Source organism: Cetorhinus maximus, chromosome 13 (assembly GCF_964194155.1).
Source record: "Cetorhinus maximus chromosome 13, sCetMax3.hap1.1, whole genome shotgun sequence".
NCBI lineage: Eukaryota > Metazoa > Chordata > Chondrichthyes > Lamniformes > Cetorhinidae > Cetorhinus > Cetorhinus maximus.
This window is the reverse complement of record NC_135891.1, coordinates 89,516,549-89,536,364: the sequence shown is the minus strand read 5'-3', so window position 1 is coordinate 89,536,364 and position 19,816 is coordinate 89,516,549. Positions and strand designations below refer to the sequence as shown.

Genomic DNA, 19,816 nt, shown 5'->3' with positions numbered 1-19,816 from the left:
AGTAGAAGTTTGGAATTCTCTTCTGCAGATGGTAATTGATGTTAGATCAAATATAAAATGTAAGATTTTTGTTATTCAAAAATATTAAGGGGTAATGGTGGCTATACGGAGTTAGGTCATAGAATAGCCATGATCTGATTGAATGGTGGAACAAGCTCGAGGGGCTAAATGGCCTACATCTGTTCCTATGTTTCTGACTGGGCTCTGTGTAGATGCCTGAGGGAATACAGTTGTTGTGCTTATCTGGTTAGGTATGCTTAAAATCTGGTCTGTAGGGCCAACCAACTATTCAATAAGCCTTTTAAGATCTTAAGAATGACTCTGCAACATATCCAAGAACCATTTGACATTACAAAACACAAAAATATAAAGTATTTGTTTAATCTGATGGAAAAATCTATTTCTCTTTCAGTCAATTTAGGAGGAAATATAACTTTTCCATGGGTAGGTGCACTGGTCATCCAGGAAGATCCCATGTTCAATCCCTTTTAATTAGCTGATCTCAGCTAGGACAGGAGTAGGGAGCAATTCAATTAGGTGAATTTTAACCCCAAAACTGGTCATTTGGGGTGGGGTGAGATTTAAAAGTTTTTAAAAATCTGAAACCCAACCCAAACCCACCTGCCAACTTCCAGGATTAACAAAGTCAGGGGACAGGCGATGAGCAGTCAGCCTGCTTCCAGGAGGGGGTTTGGCTACTTCAATATTATCATATTGAACTTCTTTTACAAGTTTAACCCTGGCCAGTCCAGGTTCTCTATCCTTGAGAAGTAAGGCAACTCAAGGGAAGTGAGAATGGGGAGAAGGTAAGTGACTTTATGGCACTGCTCATGGGCCAGGAGGAGAAGGAGTGCTACACACAGCCCCCAAGCTACTTGCTTCTTTGGAAAAAGATGTTTTCCCGCCACCACACCCCCCCAACCTGAGCCCATGTCATCAGATCCCCCTGTTGAGGATAGGGCCCCTTCCAGAGTGGTTGATCACTCCTTCCCCCAGATCAGGGATTAAATCCCTTTATGCTCCCACTAGCAGGCTACAGACTTCAGGCTCCTTACATGCAGTTCCACCCAACTGGAAGCTGTGTGTGTCAACCAAGCTGACTCCTGGGCGGTTAAAAAATGTGGTAAAACTCCAGAACCTGCAGAGAGACCTGAACTTTTGGGTTAGAATCATAGAAGAGATACAACACAGAAGGAGGCCATTCAGCTCATTGTGTCGGTATTAGTACCAGCTCTCTGCAAGAGCAACTCAGCTAGTTCCACTAGAGATAAAAACAAAAAACTGCGGATGCTGGAAATCCAAAACAAAAACAGAAATACCTGGAAAAACTCAGCAGGTCTGGTAGCATCGGCGGAGAAGAGCACAGTTAACGTTTCCAGTCCTCATGACCCTTCTCCTCACCGTCCAAGGGCCCAAACACTCCTTTCAAGTAAAGCAGCATTTCACTTGCATTTCCCCCAACTTAGTCTACTGCATTCATTGCTCCCAATGCGCTTTCCTCTACATTGGAGAGACCAAACGCAGACTGGGTGACCGCTTTGCAGAACACCTTCAGTCTGTCCGCAAGCATTACTCAGACCTCCCTGTCGCTTGCAATTTTAACACTCCACCCTGCTCTCTTGCCCACATGTCTGTCCTTGGCTTGCTGCATTGTTCCAGTGAAGCTCAACACAAACTGGAGGAACAGCACCTCATCTTCCAACTAGACACTTAACAGCCTTCCGGACTGAATATTGAGTTCAACAACTTTAGATCTTGAACTCCCTCCTCCATCCCCACCCCCTTTCCGTTTCTTCCCCCTCCCTTTTGTTTTTTCCAATAATTTATATAGATTTTTCTTTTCCCACCTATTTCCATTATTTTTAAATCTATACCTTTTATGCCCTTTTAGTCTTATTTCACCCCACCCCCACTAGAGCTATCCGTACCTGGCTTGTCCTGCTATCCATTCTTAATTAGCACATTCTTTTAGATAATATCACCACCTTCAACACCTCTTTGTTCTTTTGTCTGTGACATGTTTTGGTTATCTCCTCCTATCACTGCTTGCTTGTCCCTACAACCACCCCCCCTCCACCACCAACACCTTAAACCAGCTTATATTTCACCCCTCTCCTATTTTTACTTAGTTCTGTTGAAGGGTCATGAGGACTCGAAACATCAACTGTGATCTTCTCCACCGATACTGCGTTTTTTCCAGGTATTTCTGTTTTTGCTTCAGCTAGTTCCACTCCCCATCCCCCTTTACCCCGTAACCCTACAAATTTTTTTGTCTTCAAGTGATTATCCAATTCCCTTTTGAAAGCTATGATTGAACCCGAGGTGGATCACACTCCCAGGCAGTGCATTCCAGATCCTATCCACTCGTTGTGTGAAAATGCTTTTCCTCATGTCACCTCTGATTCTTTTACCAGTCACCTTAAATTGATGTCCTCTGGTTCTCACCCCTTTCACCAATGGGAACAGTTTTGCCCTGTTTACTCTGTTGAAACCCCTTGTAATTTTGAACATTGTCAAATCTCCTCTCAACCTTGTCTTCTCCAGGAAGAACTGCCTCAGTTTCGCCAATCTATCCACATAATTGAAGCCTCTCATCTCTACAGTGAGTGGTTAGATCTGGAATGCATTGCCTGGGAGGGATGGAGGCAGATTCAATCATGGCTTTCAAAAGGGAATTGGATAATTTTCTGAAGGCAAAAAAAATCATAGGGCTACAGGGAAAAGGCAGGGGAGTGGTACTAGTTGAGTTTTTCTTGGAGAGTTGGTACGGACACACAAGCTAAATGACCTCCTTCTGTGCTGTAACCATTGTAATCTAACTCCAAAGTCCGGGGTGGAATTTTCCAGCTCTGCCCACCACCTGGATCATCCGGAGCTGCCGAAGTGAATGGACTTTTGGCTGGCTCACCGCTGGGTCCCACCCTGGCGGGGCCAGAAAATCCGGGTCCAGGTCTCCCTGCAGATAAACTTTACCTGCACCCTCTCCAATGCCTTCACATCCTTCCTAAAGTGTGGTGCCCAGAATTGGACATGATGGGCCAGATTTTTGCGGAATCATGGAGACTCTGTAGGCCTTAAAAAATGACGGGCGGGTCCTGATTCCAGAATTCCCAACCCACGTTCCGAGCGGCCCCAATTTTCTTCGTGGTGTGGGAGAAAGATGCATATAGCGAGCCTGCACCCTGCACTCCCAACCTGGCCGGCTCCATTGCAGGGTAGGCAGCTCCTTGTCCCCTGCAATTTTTGTGGAGTGGGGCCAGCTTCTCAAGGACTCATGGTTCATTGCCTCTCAGAGTAGTCATGAACCATAGTCTGAATTCGGGAACCCTTTGAAAGATAACTTCAAAGTTCTTACCCATTCCACTATGTCCCTTCCATGCTCACCACACACCCTCATGGCCCTTTATTGTCCTCTTGCCAACTCATGGCACTTCCATGATCATTCACTCAGTACACAGTCTGTACAGACACAATGAACCCTATAGTAAGAATGGCATATGCGGAACTGCTTAAAAAAAGCACCCATTCATAATTTTCTTTAAAAGTTACTGCTGTTACTACAACCCCATAAAAAGTGTCAATCAACCACACCTTAAAAGTATCAATAACAGAAACTTTAAGCACTTGCACCACTTCATCTTGTGTAAATAACCTTTGAGCCATTGATAAAACACTGGGCGGAATCATCCCAAATTTGCAATAAGTGCGGTAGCGGGCAGGAAAAAGGATGTTTTACCAGCAGGCGCATTGGCAGCTTTTCACACCATATTGTCCCATTCCCACCTCCTTAATAATGCATTCCTGGGAAACATGCTGTTTTGCTGGAGGGTGGCCTCTGATTTGCCTGCCAATTCCTCACGCTGGGCGCCATATTTAATGTGCAGCTGCATGCACACTTCAGTGCTTCCAGCCCAGGACTGCTGCACAGAAGACATGGCCCCGAAAGGCAAGAAGGCTGCAGGCCTCCGATTCAGTGACTTGTCCTTGGAATGCCTTCTGGATGTGGCGGACGTCCGCAGTGATGTCCTCTACCCTCCGTTCTGGCCACAGGAGGGGCAGCAATATTACCAATCCGGTTTGGGAGGTGGTGGCAGTGGTGGTCAGTGCCAATGCTGCCCAGAAAAGGTCAGCCATCCGGTACAGGAAGAGGATGAACAATCTCATCCATGCCACCAGAGTACATCAACTATCCCATCACTCTAAACTCAGACACTCACAAGCCCATCACATATTCACTGACATCTCACTCACTGCCAGCTCAAGGGATATCACTACTCACTTTCACACACAGCCTCACACCTCCATCTGGCCTCATCTCCTCTGGAGATCGCATCTTCAACCCTTCCATGGCTCCACTCAGCATCCTTTTAATTTGGCCGGTCATACGCCTCTTTCTCACATTCTCTCCATCTGTCTTTATGCAGGACAAGATCACACACAATAAAAGGGAGCGGTCCCAGACTGGGGGTGGAGTGCTGGACATCAAGGTTCTCACTCCCTTCGAAGACTGCGTTAGAGCTGGTCGGAGAAAACATGAACCATTCCTGCGGCGACGGTGCCAAGCATCCAAGTGAGGATCATGCACTAGATCAGCGCTCTGGTAACTCAACTATGAGTCCACTGTTCTGTGTATCACAGCGGCTATGCACTAATAATCTCCACTTTCTCTCATTGGCACATCTGCCATATTAGCCTCAGGCAAGCTTGGCATGGAGTCCAGCACTGATAGCACCGCAGATGAACACCCCGAGGACAGCACCCGACCACCAGTATAGCAGCGCACACTTCGGTGGGACCTACTATCTGGTGAGCACAGCACATAATCTGTTCCACAGCAGGTGGAGGCAGGGACACCTGACGTCGCTGGCATTGAGCACTACTGGGAGGCAAGGGATCTGCTGAGTGCGAGTCAGATGATGAGCCTCTGCACTCGGCCCTGAATCAGTTGTTGGAGCTGCAGCGACAATCATGGGAAGTCTGCTGCACTCCTTAGATTGCAAGACATGATGGAGGAGTCTGTCGGCCTTCAGTCTGAGCTGATTGCGCTGTCATGACGATGCATCCCGGTCAACACTGGTAGGATGGTTGCCGCTATGGAGACCTTGGTCCAAGACATTGGAGATCAGCTGATGCAGCAGTCCAGGACCATCACTGATGTCATAGTTGGACTCCAACAGTGCCAACGTGAGAGGGGTGTGGGGTAGCTCGATCTCACTCCAGCTTCCCCCTCTCCGCAAAGAGTCAACCAGGGGCCCTCGGGCACCCATAGGGAGGAGGATCAGCAGGTGCATATCTTGGGGCATCCATCCAGGTGACTCCGGAAGTGTCCATCACATCCGAATCCCCTCCTCTCGTGACCCCAGCAACTCCACAGGCCGAGGAGGGTGCCAATGCCACACAGCAGGACCCCGAAAGCAGGCTGGGGCCCTCCAGGTCTCAGCCCTCCAGAGGACATCTGCCAAGGTCATCACAGGTGTAGGAGTCAGCAGACTGCCTTCACATCTGCTGTGGATGTCGGGAGAGCACCAAGACGTATCGGCAGGGTTAGGAAGGTTAAGAAGATGTAGTTGCATAGCCTGAGCATGGGTGTTAATCACTTGTATATAATGTTCACTATTGTAAATGAATTCCCATGAATGTCTCCTTGCCTATGGCTCCTTGTTCTGATGAGCAGTGTTTGTGTCACTCAGATGTAAAGCTTTTCTGCACAAGATAAAGGCAGGTGTCTCAGTTCAGGGCCTCTTCCCTGTGCTTTGTGCAACCTTCCCTGCACACTTATGATGCGCCTTCACAGTCACTGGTCACATCAGACAGGCCTGCACCTCAATGGGGTTTATCATTGCTGCCAGAATGTCCTGGGCCAGTGACACAAAGTTTTGTTCTCAGCACCTTGAGGTGCGGCAGGCCCCCCCATCTTATTAGTATCTGTGCCCGGCGACAGTGTGGTCCTGAAGGGTTCAGCTCATGAAGGATGGCATAGGATCAGGAGAAGTTAAAGTTTCCGTGTGCATCTCCATAATATGACCCTGTTCACAGAGCACAAACAATCTGCCATCAGCCAGACAGACATTCACAGGAGCTATGTGAGGAGCTATGGAGTGTCCCCACTGCCTGTTGTCATCATCCCCCTGGAATGTAGGGACAATGGGTGTCTGCTGTGTCTCCATGACAGGAGCCTTATCACAGAGGGTATGTACGCTGCCAGCCAGACTGGAGTCAAACATTCACAGAAGCAATGTGAGGATTTATGATGTCTGCTCAATGCATGTTGTCATCATCCTGCATGAATCTAGCAGCTATGAGGGCCTTCCGAGCATGCCTGCCTTGTCTGGCCAGTGCGATGGCCTCTTCGCCGTTATCCTCGCCTTCGATGACCGCCTCACCCTCATCCCCCGATGTCCTCCTCAGTCAGCTCCTCTCCTTATTGCGACACCAGATTGTGAAGGGCACAGCAGGTGACAATGATGCTGATACCCTCTGGGCTGTATTGCAGGGCACCACCAGACCAGTCCAGGCACCAGAAGCTCATTTTCAACATTCTGTTGATTTGCTCCACCAAGCTGCGAGTTGCAGCATGAGCCTCGTTGTACCTTCTCTCTGCTGCACTGAGGCTAATGCATGGGCGTCAGTCATGTCATCTGTGGATAGCCCTTGTCCCCGAGGAGTCAACCCTGCAGCCTCTGTGGATCCTGGAAGACATCAGGGATCTGAGACCGACTGAGAATGTAGGAGTCGTGGACACTCCCTGGGAACTGTGCACAGACATGATAGGATGTATTTGTGGTGGTTGCACACCAGCTGAACATTCAGCAATGCAAGCCCTTGCAGTTGACGTAGTTGACCGCCTGTTGCCACGTAATCTGAGCATCATGTGAGTGCAGTCGATGGCATCCTGCACCTGCGGGAAACCCGAGATCTGTGCAAATCCCAGCGTTCTTGCTCCTCTGATCCCAGACGAAATGCACAAAGTTGTGTGCCTTTGCAAATATTGCGCCCATGACCTCCTGGATACATCTGTGTGGAGGCTTGAGGTCACCTGTAGAGCCCTGAAAGGAGCCACTGGCATAAAAATTTGAGTGCTGCAGTCATTTTCAGACCCCTGACAGTGGATGCCCTCCATGTTCCCGTGGCACCAAATCTTGTAGCAGGTGGCAGATATGACCAACCAGTTCTCTGGACATGTGCAGTATTCAGCGACACTGGTTCTCCGTTATCTGCAGGAATGAAAGGTGGCGTCTATAGACCCTGGGTGTCACTAAGCCCTGACCAGCAACGGCTCGCTGTGACTCTTCAGTGGCGTGCACAGGGGCCCCAACTACCCCTTCTTCCAGAGGGTACTTCTCCTCCTTCTGCCCAGCCAGGTGCCTCAGTCGCTCTCTTCTCCATCTCTGCTCCCTGTAAGCAATGAGACATATAGTTAGGTCACCAGACTCCATAATCCTGATGTACTCCTCCTGTAAGATGAAAGAAAGAGACGCATGGGTTAGAATGGGTGTGCTAAGAATCGCTCTTGGTTAAGTCTGAAGGCCCCTTAATGCACTCCAGGGAGTGCTGGCCACAACTTAGATGGCCAGAGTTTAGTGAGCTACATAGCTGCTTGAAACCCCACCCACCTCCGCCCCACTTCACCTGACCGATTGGTGGCAGCTTCACCCACTGGACTGCCTGCAGTGCTCTCAGCTCAGGTGCAGGCATTCCCCTAACCCACGCTGCAAGGCTGCAAGGCTGCACTGTTAGCTTGAACCATGGGGGAAGACTAGTCCAAACCTGAATGATGACATTACAAGGAGCTGTGAGAGCCCCCACCAGTGACTGCTCCATGGCCAGCTTTAGCAAGATTGTACAAAACTTGCCCAGTCGTCCAATTGTTCTGCAGTCCACTAAAATGCTCATTAGTTTGCAGTCTGTGCCCATGGGGTGAAATGCTGTGGAGCACTTGGTGGCAATTTCATGCATCTGCATTGCTTGAGTGGGCAGATAAGCTAGGGGCATGTCAATGTGGCTGTGCCTGAACTGTCTCAGCTGTGGAGGAATGGTCACTTTATACAAGGTTTCCCTAATGCTTCCCACCTCCCCACCACCAAGCATGTGCTTGTGCATTACCATCAGACCGGGCTGCCTTGCCCCCCCTAACTTGCCTCAGACACAGTGCAGTCCTTGCCCAACCTCCCCCACAGCATGCTGCCTTGTCCCCATAAGACCCCCCTCGCCTCAGCCTTAGTGCAGCCCTTGCCCCAGCACCACACTATCAGCTAGCCAGGAAAAAACAACTTGCCCGTGCCCTCGTCTGAATACGTGGTACCTCAACCTTGAAGCTGAATGGGCGATGTTAGTGAGCACTCACCTCTGAACTCCTCTTGAAGTTCAGCTCGCCAGGTGCACGCCTTTAAAATGCTGTTGTGAAACATGTCGGCATGCCCAGATGATCCAGCGTGGAGGGATGATTATGGTGAGCAGGGCTTATAAATTTTTCAGATGTGTTGAAATGATGTTCCCGATATCCAGTGCCGGGAAACACAGCCCACCACTGATGGGCGGAGCAGGTGATTGCAACGACGTCGTGGAACCAATTTTAGGCCATATTGTCCGCTCGCACCTGCCATGACACCTGACGCCATTGAGGACAGAAAACTCCGCCCTGTAAATCCTGTTCTCTACCAGAAATGTGGCAGAAACAGTTGTGCATGTGCACTTGACAGACTCTGTGGGCACCGACGCAAGTGCAGCTGTTCCTGACTCCAGCGGCAGGATAGAATTTTCCTATATCAGAATTACTATATGAAATCCGGTTTTATAAAGTTGCCCATTTACATCACTATCGAATGAATGGTAGTGCTGTGATTGGCAATTGAGTTATTATTAAAAACAAAAATAAAAATACCTGGAAAAACTCAGCAGGTCTGGCAGCATCTGCGGAGAGGAACACAGTTAACGTTTCGAGTCCGTATGACTCTTCAACAGAACTAAGTAAAATAGAAGAGAGGTGGAATATAAGCTGGTTTAAGGGGCGGGGGGTGGTGGGGGGGGTGGGTTGGGGTGATAGCCCTAGTACCTAGTATCTGTACCTTGCTTGTCGTGCTTTCTACCCTTAATTAGCACATTCCTTAGATAATATCACCACCTTCAACACCTCTTTGTCCTTTTGTCTGTGACATCTTTTGGTATCTCCACCTATCACAGGCCCTCTATCCAGCTCTACCTGTCCCACGTCCCCCTTAAACCAGCTTATATTTCACCTCTCTTCTATTTTTACTTAGTTCTGTTGAAGAGTCATACGGACTCGAAACGTTAACTGTGTTCCTCTCCGCGGATGCTGCCAGACCTGCTGAGTTTTTCCAGGTATTTTTATTTTTGTTTTGGATTTCCAGCATCCGCAGTTTTTTGCTTTTACCTTAATATTAAAGCTCTGCAATGATATCAAGCTAGAGAAATGACTGCATGTACAAGAGGGATCAAACCCTCCACACAGAAAACCAATTAACTTACCCCAATCCTTAATAAATCAGACCATGAAAATAAGCAAAATAAATAAGTTTATTTAAATGCTATTTTTCCCCCAGCCTTTTAAGGCTTTGTGCAGGGAACCCTCCCAAGCCTGGTAGCTCAGTTAGATGATAGTCAGACATTTAATTCCAGGGACATTGTATCAAATCCTACACATGATAATAAATTTCTTCAGTATTTTATTCACTTTTACCAAAAAAAATTACAATCAATTCTCCACAGTACCTGAGTTCCTTGGAAGTTGGGAATCTCAATTACTGAAATTTCCTAATTATATTTCACTCATTATTCCCCGAATCATCAGAAGCATATTTTAAAGTGGGAATAGTTGATAAATGACAGGTAAATTGGATACAAGAACTTGGTTGAGGGCTGCATAGCACTGTTCATCTGTCAAGCCAACTTGTTTATTTTAATGGAGAAGCTGACTTTGACACTAAGACTGACACCACATGTGCAGCAAATTGTCCTCTTAGTGTTGTGGTAAAAATAAACACAGCTGTGACAAAATAGATTTAAGAGAAAAAAGCCTGTAAAGGTGCCGATCAAGAAATGTTTTCCTTTCTGTGTACCTGTTTCAACAAAGGGAAAGCTTTTATGAGAGTTTGGGCTCTCAGCCAAGCATGCCTAATGAGGGGGTGTGCACGTGACCGTTAGCCACACGAGGCTCCACTTTGAAGCTTTGTGGTCAAATAGGTGGCTAAAAGCATGTTCATACATAAAAAATAGCCACTTGGATAAGATACCACAGGGTCTCCGGACCCTGGTAACCCATATCCAGCAAACACTGGGGATTTCAGGAGAGGAGGAGAGCCCTTAATAGTAGAGCATGTAATGAATTGCCATAATACTAAATATTTTAATTTTCCATTGTGTTTCCTGTCCTTCTCTCTGAAGCACAGTGACTGCAGCCCCTGGTCTATCGTTCCATAGACACAGCCATGCAACTTCTCAGTCTTCATGTTAGCTATGTGACCTGCGTGCCAGAAGATTTTTCTTCTATTTGAAGATGGGGTGCATCACAAACAGACCTGATCCCATCCTAACCCAATCTAAACACACTTTTCAGCAGTGGCGATTTGGATTGCGATAAAGAGCAGGAATCTCTGGATGATCTTCCCCTTCCTGGCACTTAGACCCTGTAACAGAATCTTGGTTGAGATTAGACCAGGAATCAAACCTGACATGTCTCAATGTTAACAAATTTTGGGTCTGCTTTAGATATTCTCTTGCAGTCACAGGTGCTGGCCACTCTTTTAATCACCCACATGCACTCCCATATCTTATGTTCAGGAGTATGCCCAGACTGTTTAATACCTAATCTTACACAAGAGGGTAACAATAGGTTCTCTTGAAACCTGAATTAGATATTGAGCTCACGTGCTCTTCTCCAATATTCAGATAAGTGGACTGATTTATGCTGTAAAGACATGAGGCTGAATCCACAACCTAGTTCATTCATAAAAAGAAAGACTTACATTTATATAGCATCTTTCATGATGTTCTAAAGATGTTTCCGCAAATTAAGAACTTCTGAAGTGCCGCCTTTGCTGCATAGGAAACACGGTAATAAATTTGCAAACAGCAAGGTCCCACAAGCAGCATTGAGAATGATAAATGGGGGCCAGGTCACTGGAGAGAAGTCCCTTGCTCCCCTTCGAATAGTGTCATTGTTTATATCCACCTTGAGTGGGCAGAAGGAGCTTCAGTTCAACATTTCTTCCGAAAGGCAGCACTTCCAACAGTCCAGCATTCCTTCAGTATTGCACTGAAGTGTCAGCCTATATTTTGTACTCCAGTCTCTGGACTGGAACTTGAACTCACATGCTTTCGATTCAGAGGAAGCACTACAATTGTTGGACTTTTGATTCTCGAGTGAACAGAAATATTTGTACTAACTCACAGCACACTATGACTTGACTCAATGTTACTCCTCATAGTAAGTGAAATAATGAAACATGTCATACTATTAGTAGGTTTGCTTAAGTTTTTCAAGTCAGTTTTATTGCTGAACTGAATCAGCTCTCCCTAGGCCTAATTTGTTGTCTCTTAAGCAAAAGACTCTCTGTCTGCTATTTCCATTTCTAGATCTTTTACCAAACTGAACTGAACATCCATTTTGTTAATTTGATACTGACCGCAAGAGATTGGGGAGTTGAGGGGCTGTCAATCCAACTTCTTTCCCATTCACTGATTTGCCAGTAGGCCTGTCAATAAAGCCTGGTACCACCTTCCTCCCAAGAGCAGCTTCTTGGCTGAGAAACCTGGATGCATCTTGCAAGTCAGGCAGCATCTGTGGAAAATGGAAGAAATGTTAACGTTTCAGGTATAATCCTTTGCCAGAATTGGAAGATATTACAGGGGAACAGTTTATAAGTAGGAACAGAGCATGGATACACAAATGATAAAAAGGATGTAAAATGGTTAAATGGAGAATAGAAGATGGTTAAATACCAGAAGTGATGATAGCATTAGAACTAAGGGGGCATGGTGGGAAAAAGAGAAGACAAATAAATAACCCAGAAAAAGTGGGAATAGCTATAGCAGGATAGCTAGGTGGAGAAGGGCACAGTCGATCAAGCTCCCATAGCTCAGGAGTCTTCTAGAAGAAAAAGGTAAGTTGAACACGTGGATTGCAGACCACCTTGGCATTAGTGAACCCTTGGGGAATTCCCAGCTAAGAACAAACTCACTCCTTCTCCAATCCATGTAAGTACTGATACACCCATCCTAGGTTACCAGCATCTGCTGTCAAAGAACACTATCTTGTTGCACAGTGGGTAGTGACCCTGCCTCTGAACCAGAGTCCCACCAGAGGACATGATGGCCAAGGAAGATGCCTTCATAATGTGGACAAACAGGTCGAGTACCAACCTGCAAATTTTTCCAACACATGCCAAAGGCAGGCAGTGAGAGTGGGAGAGATTCCTGATCAGCCATGCGATGAAAAGAAAGTTGGAGCCTCTACCATCACTATTCATAGCAGACTACAACATGCATGTAAAAATGTAAGTTGCCACAGCAACTTGGGACTTCCTGAGTGAACTGAAACTGCCGGAGAACATAGGAGTAGGATTAATGTCTGAACTTGTTAAAAGTCAAATTTGGTCCAGATTTTGATGCAAAGTAATTGTGAGACGAATGGCGCTCGCTGTTGTTGATGTTCAAAGGATACAGCAACTTCATGGGAGAAGCAAATGCTCAATTAAACAGCAATTTCCAACAGTTGCTGTCAGAGTTGCTTGTAATAGACTCCACGTTTGTTACAATAGTTAATTTTCAATGGCAGAGAGGCTGATTGGCAGTAAGTAACAATTATTATGTCATTCAGAGGCTACATACTCAGAAAATGACAAGACAGTTTTCTGTGGCAAGTTTAGTTCTTATCTGCTAGAAAAATACAGCAACTTTACAACATTCAATGCATGTCAACAGGGATCCAGACAGCTAGGCCGTTTTCAAAAAGTTTTCAAAAGTGAAGTGGTGCAACTTGTGGTGTAACTTGGAGATCAGTCTTTGTATGTTGCCATTTAACCATGCATCTGCACTGCAGCTGTACCATCTACCCATAAATAACAGTGAAGTGTCATTAGCTTCACCATTATTTTGACAGCAAAATCTAAGCCAATGTTGGAGATTTTGAAAATGCCAAACTTAAATTTTTACTTTTTAATGTTTTCTTTCTCTCTCCTATTCCAACCTTTCTTTCCTTCTTTCTATTTCTCTTTCTATACCTGATTTGATATTGAATTCACCCACTCTAATTCACATTTCCTTCATGGCTTTTGTGCCACTCAATTCTCAATTCTTCAACCTGATTGGTTAAGACGACACCTTGTCGGCTGCCCTGTTCACTCAGGGTCCAAATGCCTGCTTCCCTAACTGCGACACTAGCAGCTCGCACTTTCAGTAACTTAGTGGGCGAAAGCGTTTTGAACTGGAGGATTCAGGGCATCTTTAACAATGGCAGAAGCTGTACAATGTCCTGCTATAGAAAACTTGACTGAGTATTTATGTGCCAAGCTGAGGTGCTGCACCTCGAGTTTCATGGCAGATACCTAATACCGGGCTCAAATGAATAGAGCCACCTCAGCAATAATAGATGGGGAGGTTTGTAGCAAGTCCAGAAATAAAATAACGGTTCATTGTGCAAGGCGTCTTCAATACCTAACTCATTAACATATAAATTCCAACAAAATCAGGGGATACTGGAAAGATTCAGCAGGTTAACCGGCATCTGCAGAGAGAACAGACAAGTTGACACTGAGAGATTGGATCTCTTGACAAAGCAGGGATGGAATTCTTTTCTGTAAGAAAACTGCCAAAAAATATCTGAGAGCTGATACTCAGTTACACACTGTCTGAACATGGGCAACAGCGGTTCAAGAAGGCGGCTCACCCATCACCTTCTCAAGGATAGTTAGGGATGGGCAATAAATGCTGGTCTTGCTAAAAAAAAAGAGACATTTTTTGTCGAAGCTTTCCCTCTTGCACTCATCAGGACAATTTGCAAGAAAATGCCAATGTCAGGGGAAACAATATATTTATACTGTATGAGAAGAGTGGGAAGTCCATTTTCCAACCAATCAGCACCCTCTTCTCATACAGTATAAGTTTGTTGTTTCCTGACATTTATATTTTCTCGCGAGTGTCCTGATGAGTGCAAGATGAAAAGCTTTGATAAAAATAATCTAGTTTTTCAGCAATACTCAAGTTCAGTACGACCAAATGACTAAATGCTGGTCTAACCAGCATTGCCCACATTCAGTGAAAGAATAAAAAAAAAGAGCAATCTCAGCTACACTTCCATTTTAATGGGGCCGTTTCACATGCTGCATGGAGGCTGCAGTAATGGTCCTGATAGTATTATCTTCCTCTGGACAGCAAGTAAATGAAAGGAAAAGTCAATGGCCGCAATTTTATGATCCCGCCAGTGGCGGGAATTGTAGTGGGCAGGACTGGAAAATTTGGGGTGAGGCCAAAAGTTGAAAATCTGCTGGCAGGAAAATAAGTTGTAATCTTCCCCTCAGCACTTTCATGGTGGGTTCATGACGGGTCACCTTCCAGCTGGTGATCATCAAGATTGTAATTTGCATGTCATGAATGCCCATTAATGGGGCTACAGACCAGAATCTTGCACCCCCGTGAAATCTTCTGCCCTGCTAGCGGGAAATCAGACCATCCTGTTTCACAATCTGCAAATGTGCCATGCACTCAGTGCGGGAGATCTTTCACTTATCTGCCACTAGAGAATGTTTTCGCCATTCGCACTGCTCTTCTCCTGGGCACTGGCAGTATATCGTGCAGTAGATGGAATGCACATGAAGGAAAAGGGGGGTGAGCTTGGAAGAGACAAAGGAAGGGAAAGTTAGGAGGCGAGGTTCCCAGGGGTGGGGTTTCGGCAAAGACCATCGCTGCAAGGTGGGTGGGGTCCGGGGAAGGAAAACTCTGCAGCGGTGTGGGTTTCTGGGGAAGGACGACTATGCAAGGTGTGGGGGGCAGTGGGTGGGGTGGGTGGGGGGGTGGAAGGGAGGTTCGGTTGCCTTTTAAATATGGCACCTGGACATGATGACAGGGTGGCCAATTTCCTGCCCAACCCACGACGAGGTTTGACGTGAACCTCGTGGTTGCATAATTAATTAGCTGAACATTGCGCGATTCAGCGGGTTTAACCACTGTGTGTCGGGAGTCCTTCTGACTTCCTGCGCCTGCCACGGGACTTAGTCCCAGAGCAGAAGATTCCACCCGATAACTCCTGGCCAACGCAACAGCTGAGAGCAGGAGACCATCTATTGAGAATCACAGGTGAAAGAGAGGCTGTTCAAAATGTCCCCTGGTTTGTTAGTCTTGCTGAGACAAAGCAGAATTCATTTCAGTTTAAACTCTATAATAAGTGCCCTATTATCTTGATTAAAAACTAGGGTGACAGTGCAGTACTGAGGGAGTTCGACACTATTAGAGGTACTGAATTTCAGCTGGGATGTCAAACTGAGGTCCAATATCTGTACTCCCATCAAGCATGGGCCTCCAGTGGAAGCATGGTGGGGTGCAGCCAGTGAACTTATCTGTAATTCAAGTTATATTTATTGCAGAATTGAAAATACTTAGATTGATTAAAAGAATTGAGCAATACCACCAATCAGACTGTCCTATGCAAAAGAGACTTCACTGGCTTGCATTTTCTTGCTGTGAACCGAAGCTTCCAGGGGCTGTAGGCCAAAGAGCCTCTTAATATAAAGAACCTGTAGATTTACACACAAAAGGTAAGACCTTGAATTGGATTAAGGGAGAGTGTTTGGCTGATTCCTCGTTATTTCAAAAACCACTTGACCTGCATCAGCCTCAAGGTATAAAGCCCTTTACAATATACCCAGCCTCCTGATGCAGGAAATGCAGGCCCCGTGGGACTGCCATTGGCTTGAGGTTGCTGTGGTTGCCGTGGTGACAGAGGCGTCTCAGTTGCACTATGGTGACTCATCCTCGGCTTAAATTTCTGGCAGCGTCAAGTGTTCTTATTCATGTGTGTCTGCGTCACAACCACACATGGAAAGAAAATACAAGATGCAGTAATCGAGGGGACAGCTTGCATAGGATGCATACCACACTGATCTATTAAAAATACACAGGGAAATCCTCCAGCATCTCAGTTTGAGAACACACCATCCAATGTGGGGCTGATCCACACGACTATAGCTTCACAGAGGGTAATACGACAAAAAATGAACACTGCAAAGATAATAATTCAGGTGGCTAGAATCTAGGTTTTAAGGAGGGTATCGAAGTAAGAGCTGGAGAGGTGATAGGTATAGGGAAGGAATTTCAGAGATTAGGATCTAGACAGCTGAAGACGCAGCTGCCAATGGTGGAGGGAGGAAGTGGTGGGGGATGGTGGGGGAGGGGTGGGGGTGTAGATGAGAGGCCATGTCTGGAGAAACACAATCCAAAAAGGCCATGTTCAATTTACTTCAGATCCCCTTGTCTAGGCAGGGCAGAAATCAGCCAAACTTTCACTCCCAATTGGCATCCAGTGATCCAAATTCAGCCAATTCTCTCACTCCCAATTTTATTTATTTGTTCATGGGATGTTGGCATCACTGGCTAGGCCAGCATTTATTGCCCATCCCAAATTGCCCTCGAGAAGGTGGTGGCTCACCACCTTTGAATTGCTGCAAGATATGTGTTGTAGGTACACTCAGTGTTGTTAGGAAGGGAATTCCAAGATTTTGACCCAGCGACAGTGAAAGAATGGCGATATAGCTCCAGGTCAGGATGGTGTGGCTTGGAGGGTACTTGCAGGTGATGGTGTTCCCATGCACCTGCTGCCCTTGTATTTCTAGCACGTAGTAGTCATGGGTTTGGAAGGTGTTGTCAAAGGAGCCTTTGTGAGTTGTTGCAGTGTATCTTGTAGATGGTACACACTGCTGCCAGTGTGCATTGGTGGTGGAGGGAGTGAATGTTTAAGGTGGTGGATGGGGTGTCAATCAAGCTAGCTGCTTTGTTCTGGATAGTGTCTAGCTTCTTGAGCATTGTTGGACCTGTACTAATCCAGGCAAGTGGAAAGTATTCCACCACACTCCCACCTTGTGCCTCATAGATGGTGTACAGGGAGTAAGGAAGTTACTCTCCACAGAATTCCCAGCCTCTGACCTGCTTTTGTAGTCACATTATTTATATGACTGGTTCAATTAAGTTTCTGGTCAATGGTAACCCCAGGATGTTGATAGTGGGGGGTTCAATGATAGTATTGCCATTGAATATCATGGGGAGATGGTTAGATTTTCTCTTGTTGGAGATGGTCATTGCCTGCCACTTGTCTGGCACGAATGTTACTTGCCACTTGTCAGCCCAAGCCTGGATATTGTCTAGGTCTTGCTGCAATTGGATACGTGCTGCACCAGTATCTGATGAGTTGTGAATGGTGCTGAACTGTGCAATCATCAGCGAACATCCCCACTTCTGGCCTTATGATGGAGGGAAGGTCATTGATGAAGCAGCTGAAGATGGTTGGACCTGGGACACTACCCTGAAGAACTCCTGCAGTGATATCCTGGGACTGAGATGATCGGCCTCCAACAACCACAACCATCTTCCTTTGTGCCAGGTATGATTCCAACCAGTGGAGGGTTCTCAACACCCCCTACCTCCCCACCCCCACCGCCATTCCCATTGACTTCAGTTTTGCGAGGGGTCCTTGATGCCATACTTGAATACGATTCAGTGATCCAGACTGAAATGTGGAGATGTTGGGTGAGGACAGAATTTGGCCAAGATGCCTTCCCATCGAATTGCACGCAGGCAATATTTAATATGCCCCAGCAAAAAGGGGAGAAAATTGAAGGGGGAGAAATAGTTTGCAAGAATGTATTTTCGAGCAGGACGCACTTGATGGTGCTCAGGACTGGGAGCCCCAGCTGATTTTGTTTCCCTCCACATCACAGCCACCCCCCCATCAACACCCCCACCCAACCACCCTCTGTTTTAACACAGGGGCAGTGGAGCCTTGTGTAGCTTTCCCATTGCCTAAACCAGTGGCTGAATGTGACATCTGATCGTGGGAATTAGGAGTCTTGAATCTGGCCCCTGGAGTGAAGAAGTCAGTCTTTGGGATTTTCATGGAGGTGCCACTTTAATTGGCATGGAGACAGGTTCCATGTCCATTTAAGGGCAGTTGGCCTCAGTTTCATTGCCAGTTAGAGGCCCTCCTGCTTGACAAGAGCAGGAAGCAGCAGCAGAGCACAAGCAACTGAAGAGGGTGCTTCTACATGGGGGTCATCCTCTCACCAACTGTTAAAAAAAGCTTTAAATAAAAAAGCAAAGCAGCCAGGTCACCATTGTGGGGGAGGGTGTGGAAATCCCTCTACAGGCTTCCCTTTGGCTTCCTGGAGTACCAACTCCCCACCAGCCTGTCGCTGGGTGCACACCTCCGGGCAGTTCAACTGCACCCCATTACATCAGGAAACTGCATGTCGACTGGAAAATCTCAATGAGCCAAATTGGCTACCCACTTCATTGGGGCAGGTAGCCCTTCTGAGATCTGAACCTGCCTTGGCAAAAATGGCCAACACTCGGAACAGGGTTGGGAAACCGGCTCGCTTCCTGGCGCCAACATTTTCGGGCCCTGTCTGCCGCCGTTTCCAATCTTAGCAGGCCACAAGAATCAAACCTGGCCTGTGGCCATTACCAGGCTGCGTACTTTGAGTGTGAGCCACAAGGGCTTAAAATTATTCAATTTATTTTCTGCTATTCCTCTTGACACAAATGTATGATTTTGGTTAAGAAGCAAGTATTTTATCATTTGCATTTTAGCAAAACAGCTAATCTCTAAAGTCGTTGTAGTCATATTGTTAAGACATTTGTGAAAATGCCGACTGAACATTCAGCCCATTCCACCTAGGCCTCTAGGTTTTCATGCCATGTGCATGCAGCCTGTTAATGACTAATCACTGTTCCAGGGACAATCCCAGAATGAGCAGATGTGAGTCAATGCACATGATTAATTCATGATCTATTTAAACATGCTCTGATCCAGGAATGGGTCTTCAGCTGACTGTTCAGCAGCTGCCCGAATGGAGGGAATTTGGAATTGCTGAGAGCTTTTGTTTTCAATGCTTGAAAAAGTGTTCTCATTTATAAACTTGTCTTCATGTTGGCAATCCTTCTCACATTCCTAATGATAATGGTTATAAACAATCACACCAGGGTGATCAAAAGCAGCAAGCCAATACGAGAAGCTTGTTCTTTCCCTCCCTCGAATAGGGGTGCTGATGTTGGCTGGTCACCCCACCCCCTCCCCTTACATCGCTGAGATTTGTGGTCCCCAGCTGACATCACCAAACAGGCTAAAAGGAATTGAACGTAGAAATTTCCTGGTCTTGTGCCCTATGGATGGTGGGGCTTGAGGAAGTCAGGAGGTAAGTCACTTGCTGCAGAATTCCTGCTGCTGTAGCCACAACAGTTATGTAGCTGGTGTATATGGTTAGGTTCATTTTAAAACAGGAGATTTGATGATAGTAATGCATTTGAATGTAAAACGGAGGTGGTTAGACTCTCTCCCTTGTTGGAGATGGTCATTGACTGGCACACGTATTACTTGCCACTTATCAGCCCCGGTCTGAATGTTGCCTGGGTCTTGTTGCATGTGGCCAAGGACTGCTTTATTATATGAGGAGTTGTGAATGGAAGTGAACAGTCTGAACAATAACCTCCATTTCTGACCTTATGATGGAGGGAAGAACATTGATGAAGCAGTTAAAAATGGTTGGGTCAACAACACCACCTTGTGAAACTCCTGCAGTGATTGGGGCTGAGATGA

General features: G+C 46.4%; 1 protein-coding gene across 3 annotated transcripts in view; it reads right to left on the bottom strand.

The window, feature by feature from the left end:
• The window catches only part of LOC144688787 (beta-1,3-galactosyl-O-glycosyl-glycoprotein beta-1,6-N-acetylglucosaminyltransferase-like), a 101,973-nt gene that overhangs the window by 28,965 nt on the left and 53,192 nt on the right, over positions 1–19,816 (bottom strand). For all 3 annotated transcript variants that reach the window (XM_078555717.1, XM_078555718.1, XM_078555719.1), the window contains one exon: positions 11,643–11,797. The gene's annotated coding sequence lies outside the window, so the exon portion shown is untranslated. The remainder of the gene's footprint in view (positions 1–11,642; positions 11,798–19,816) is intronic.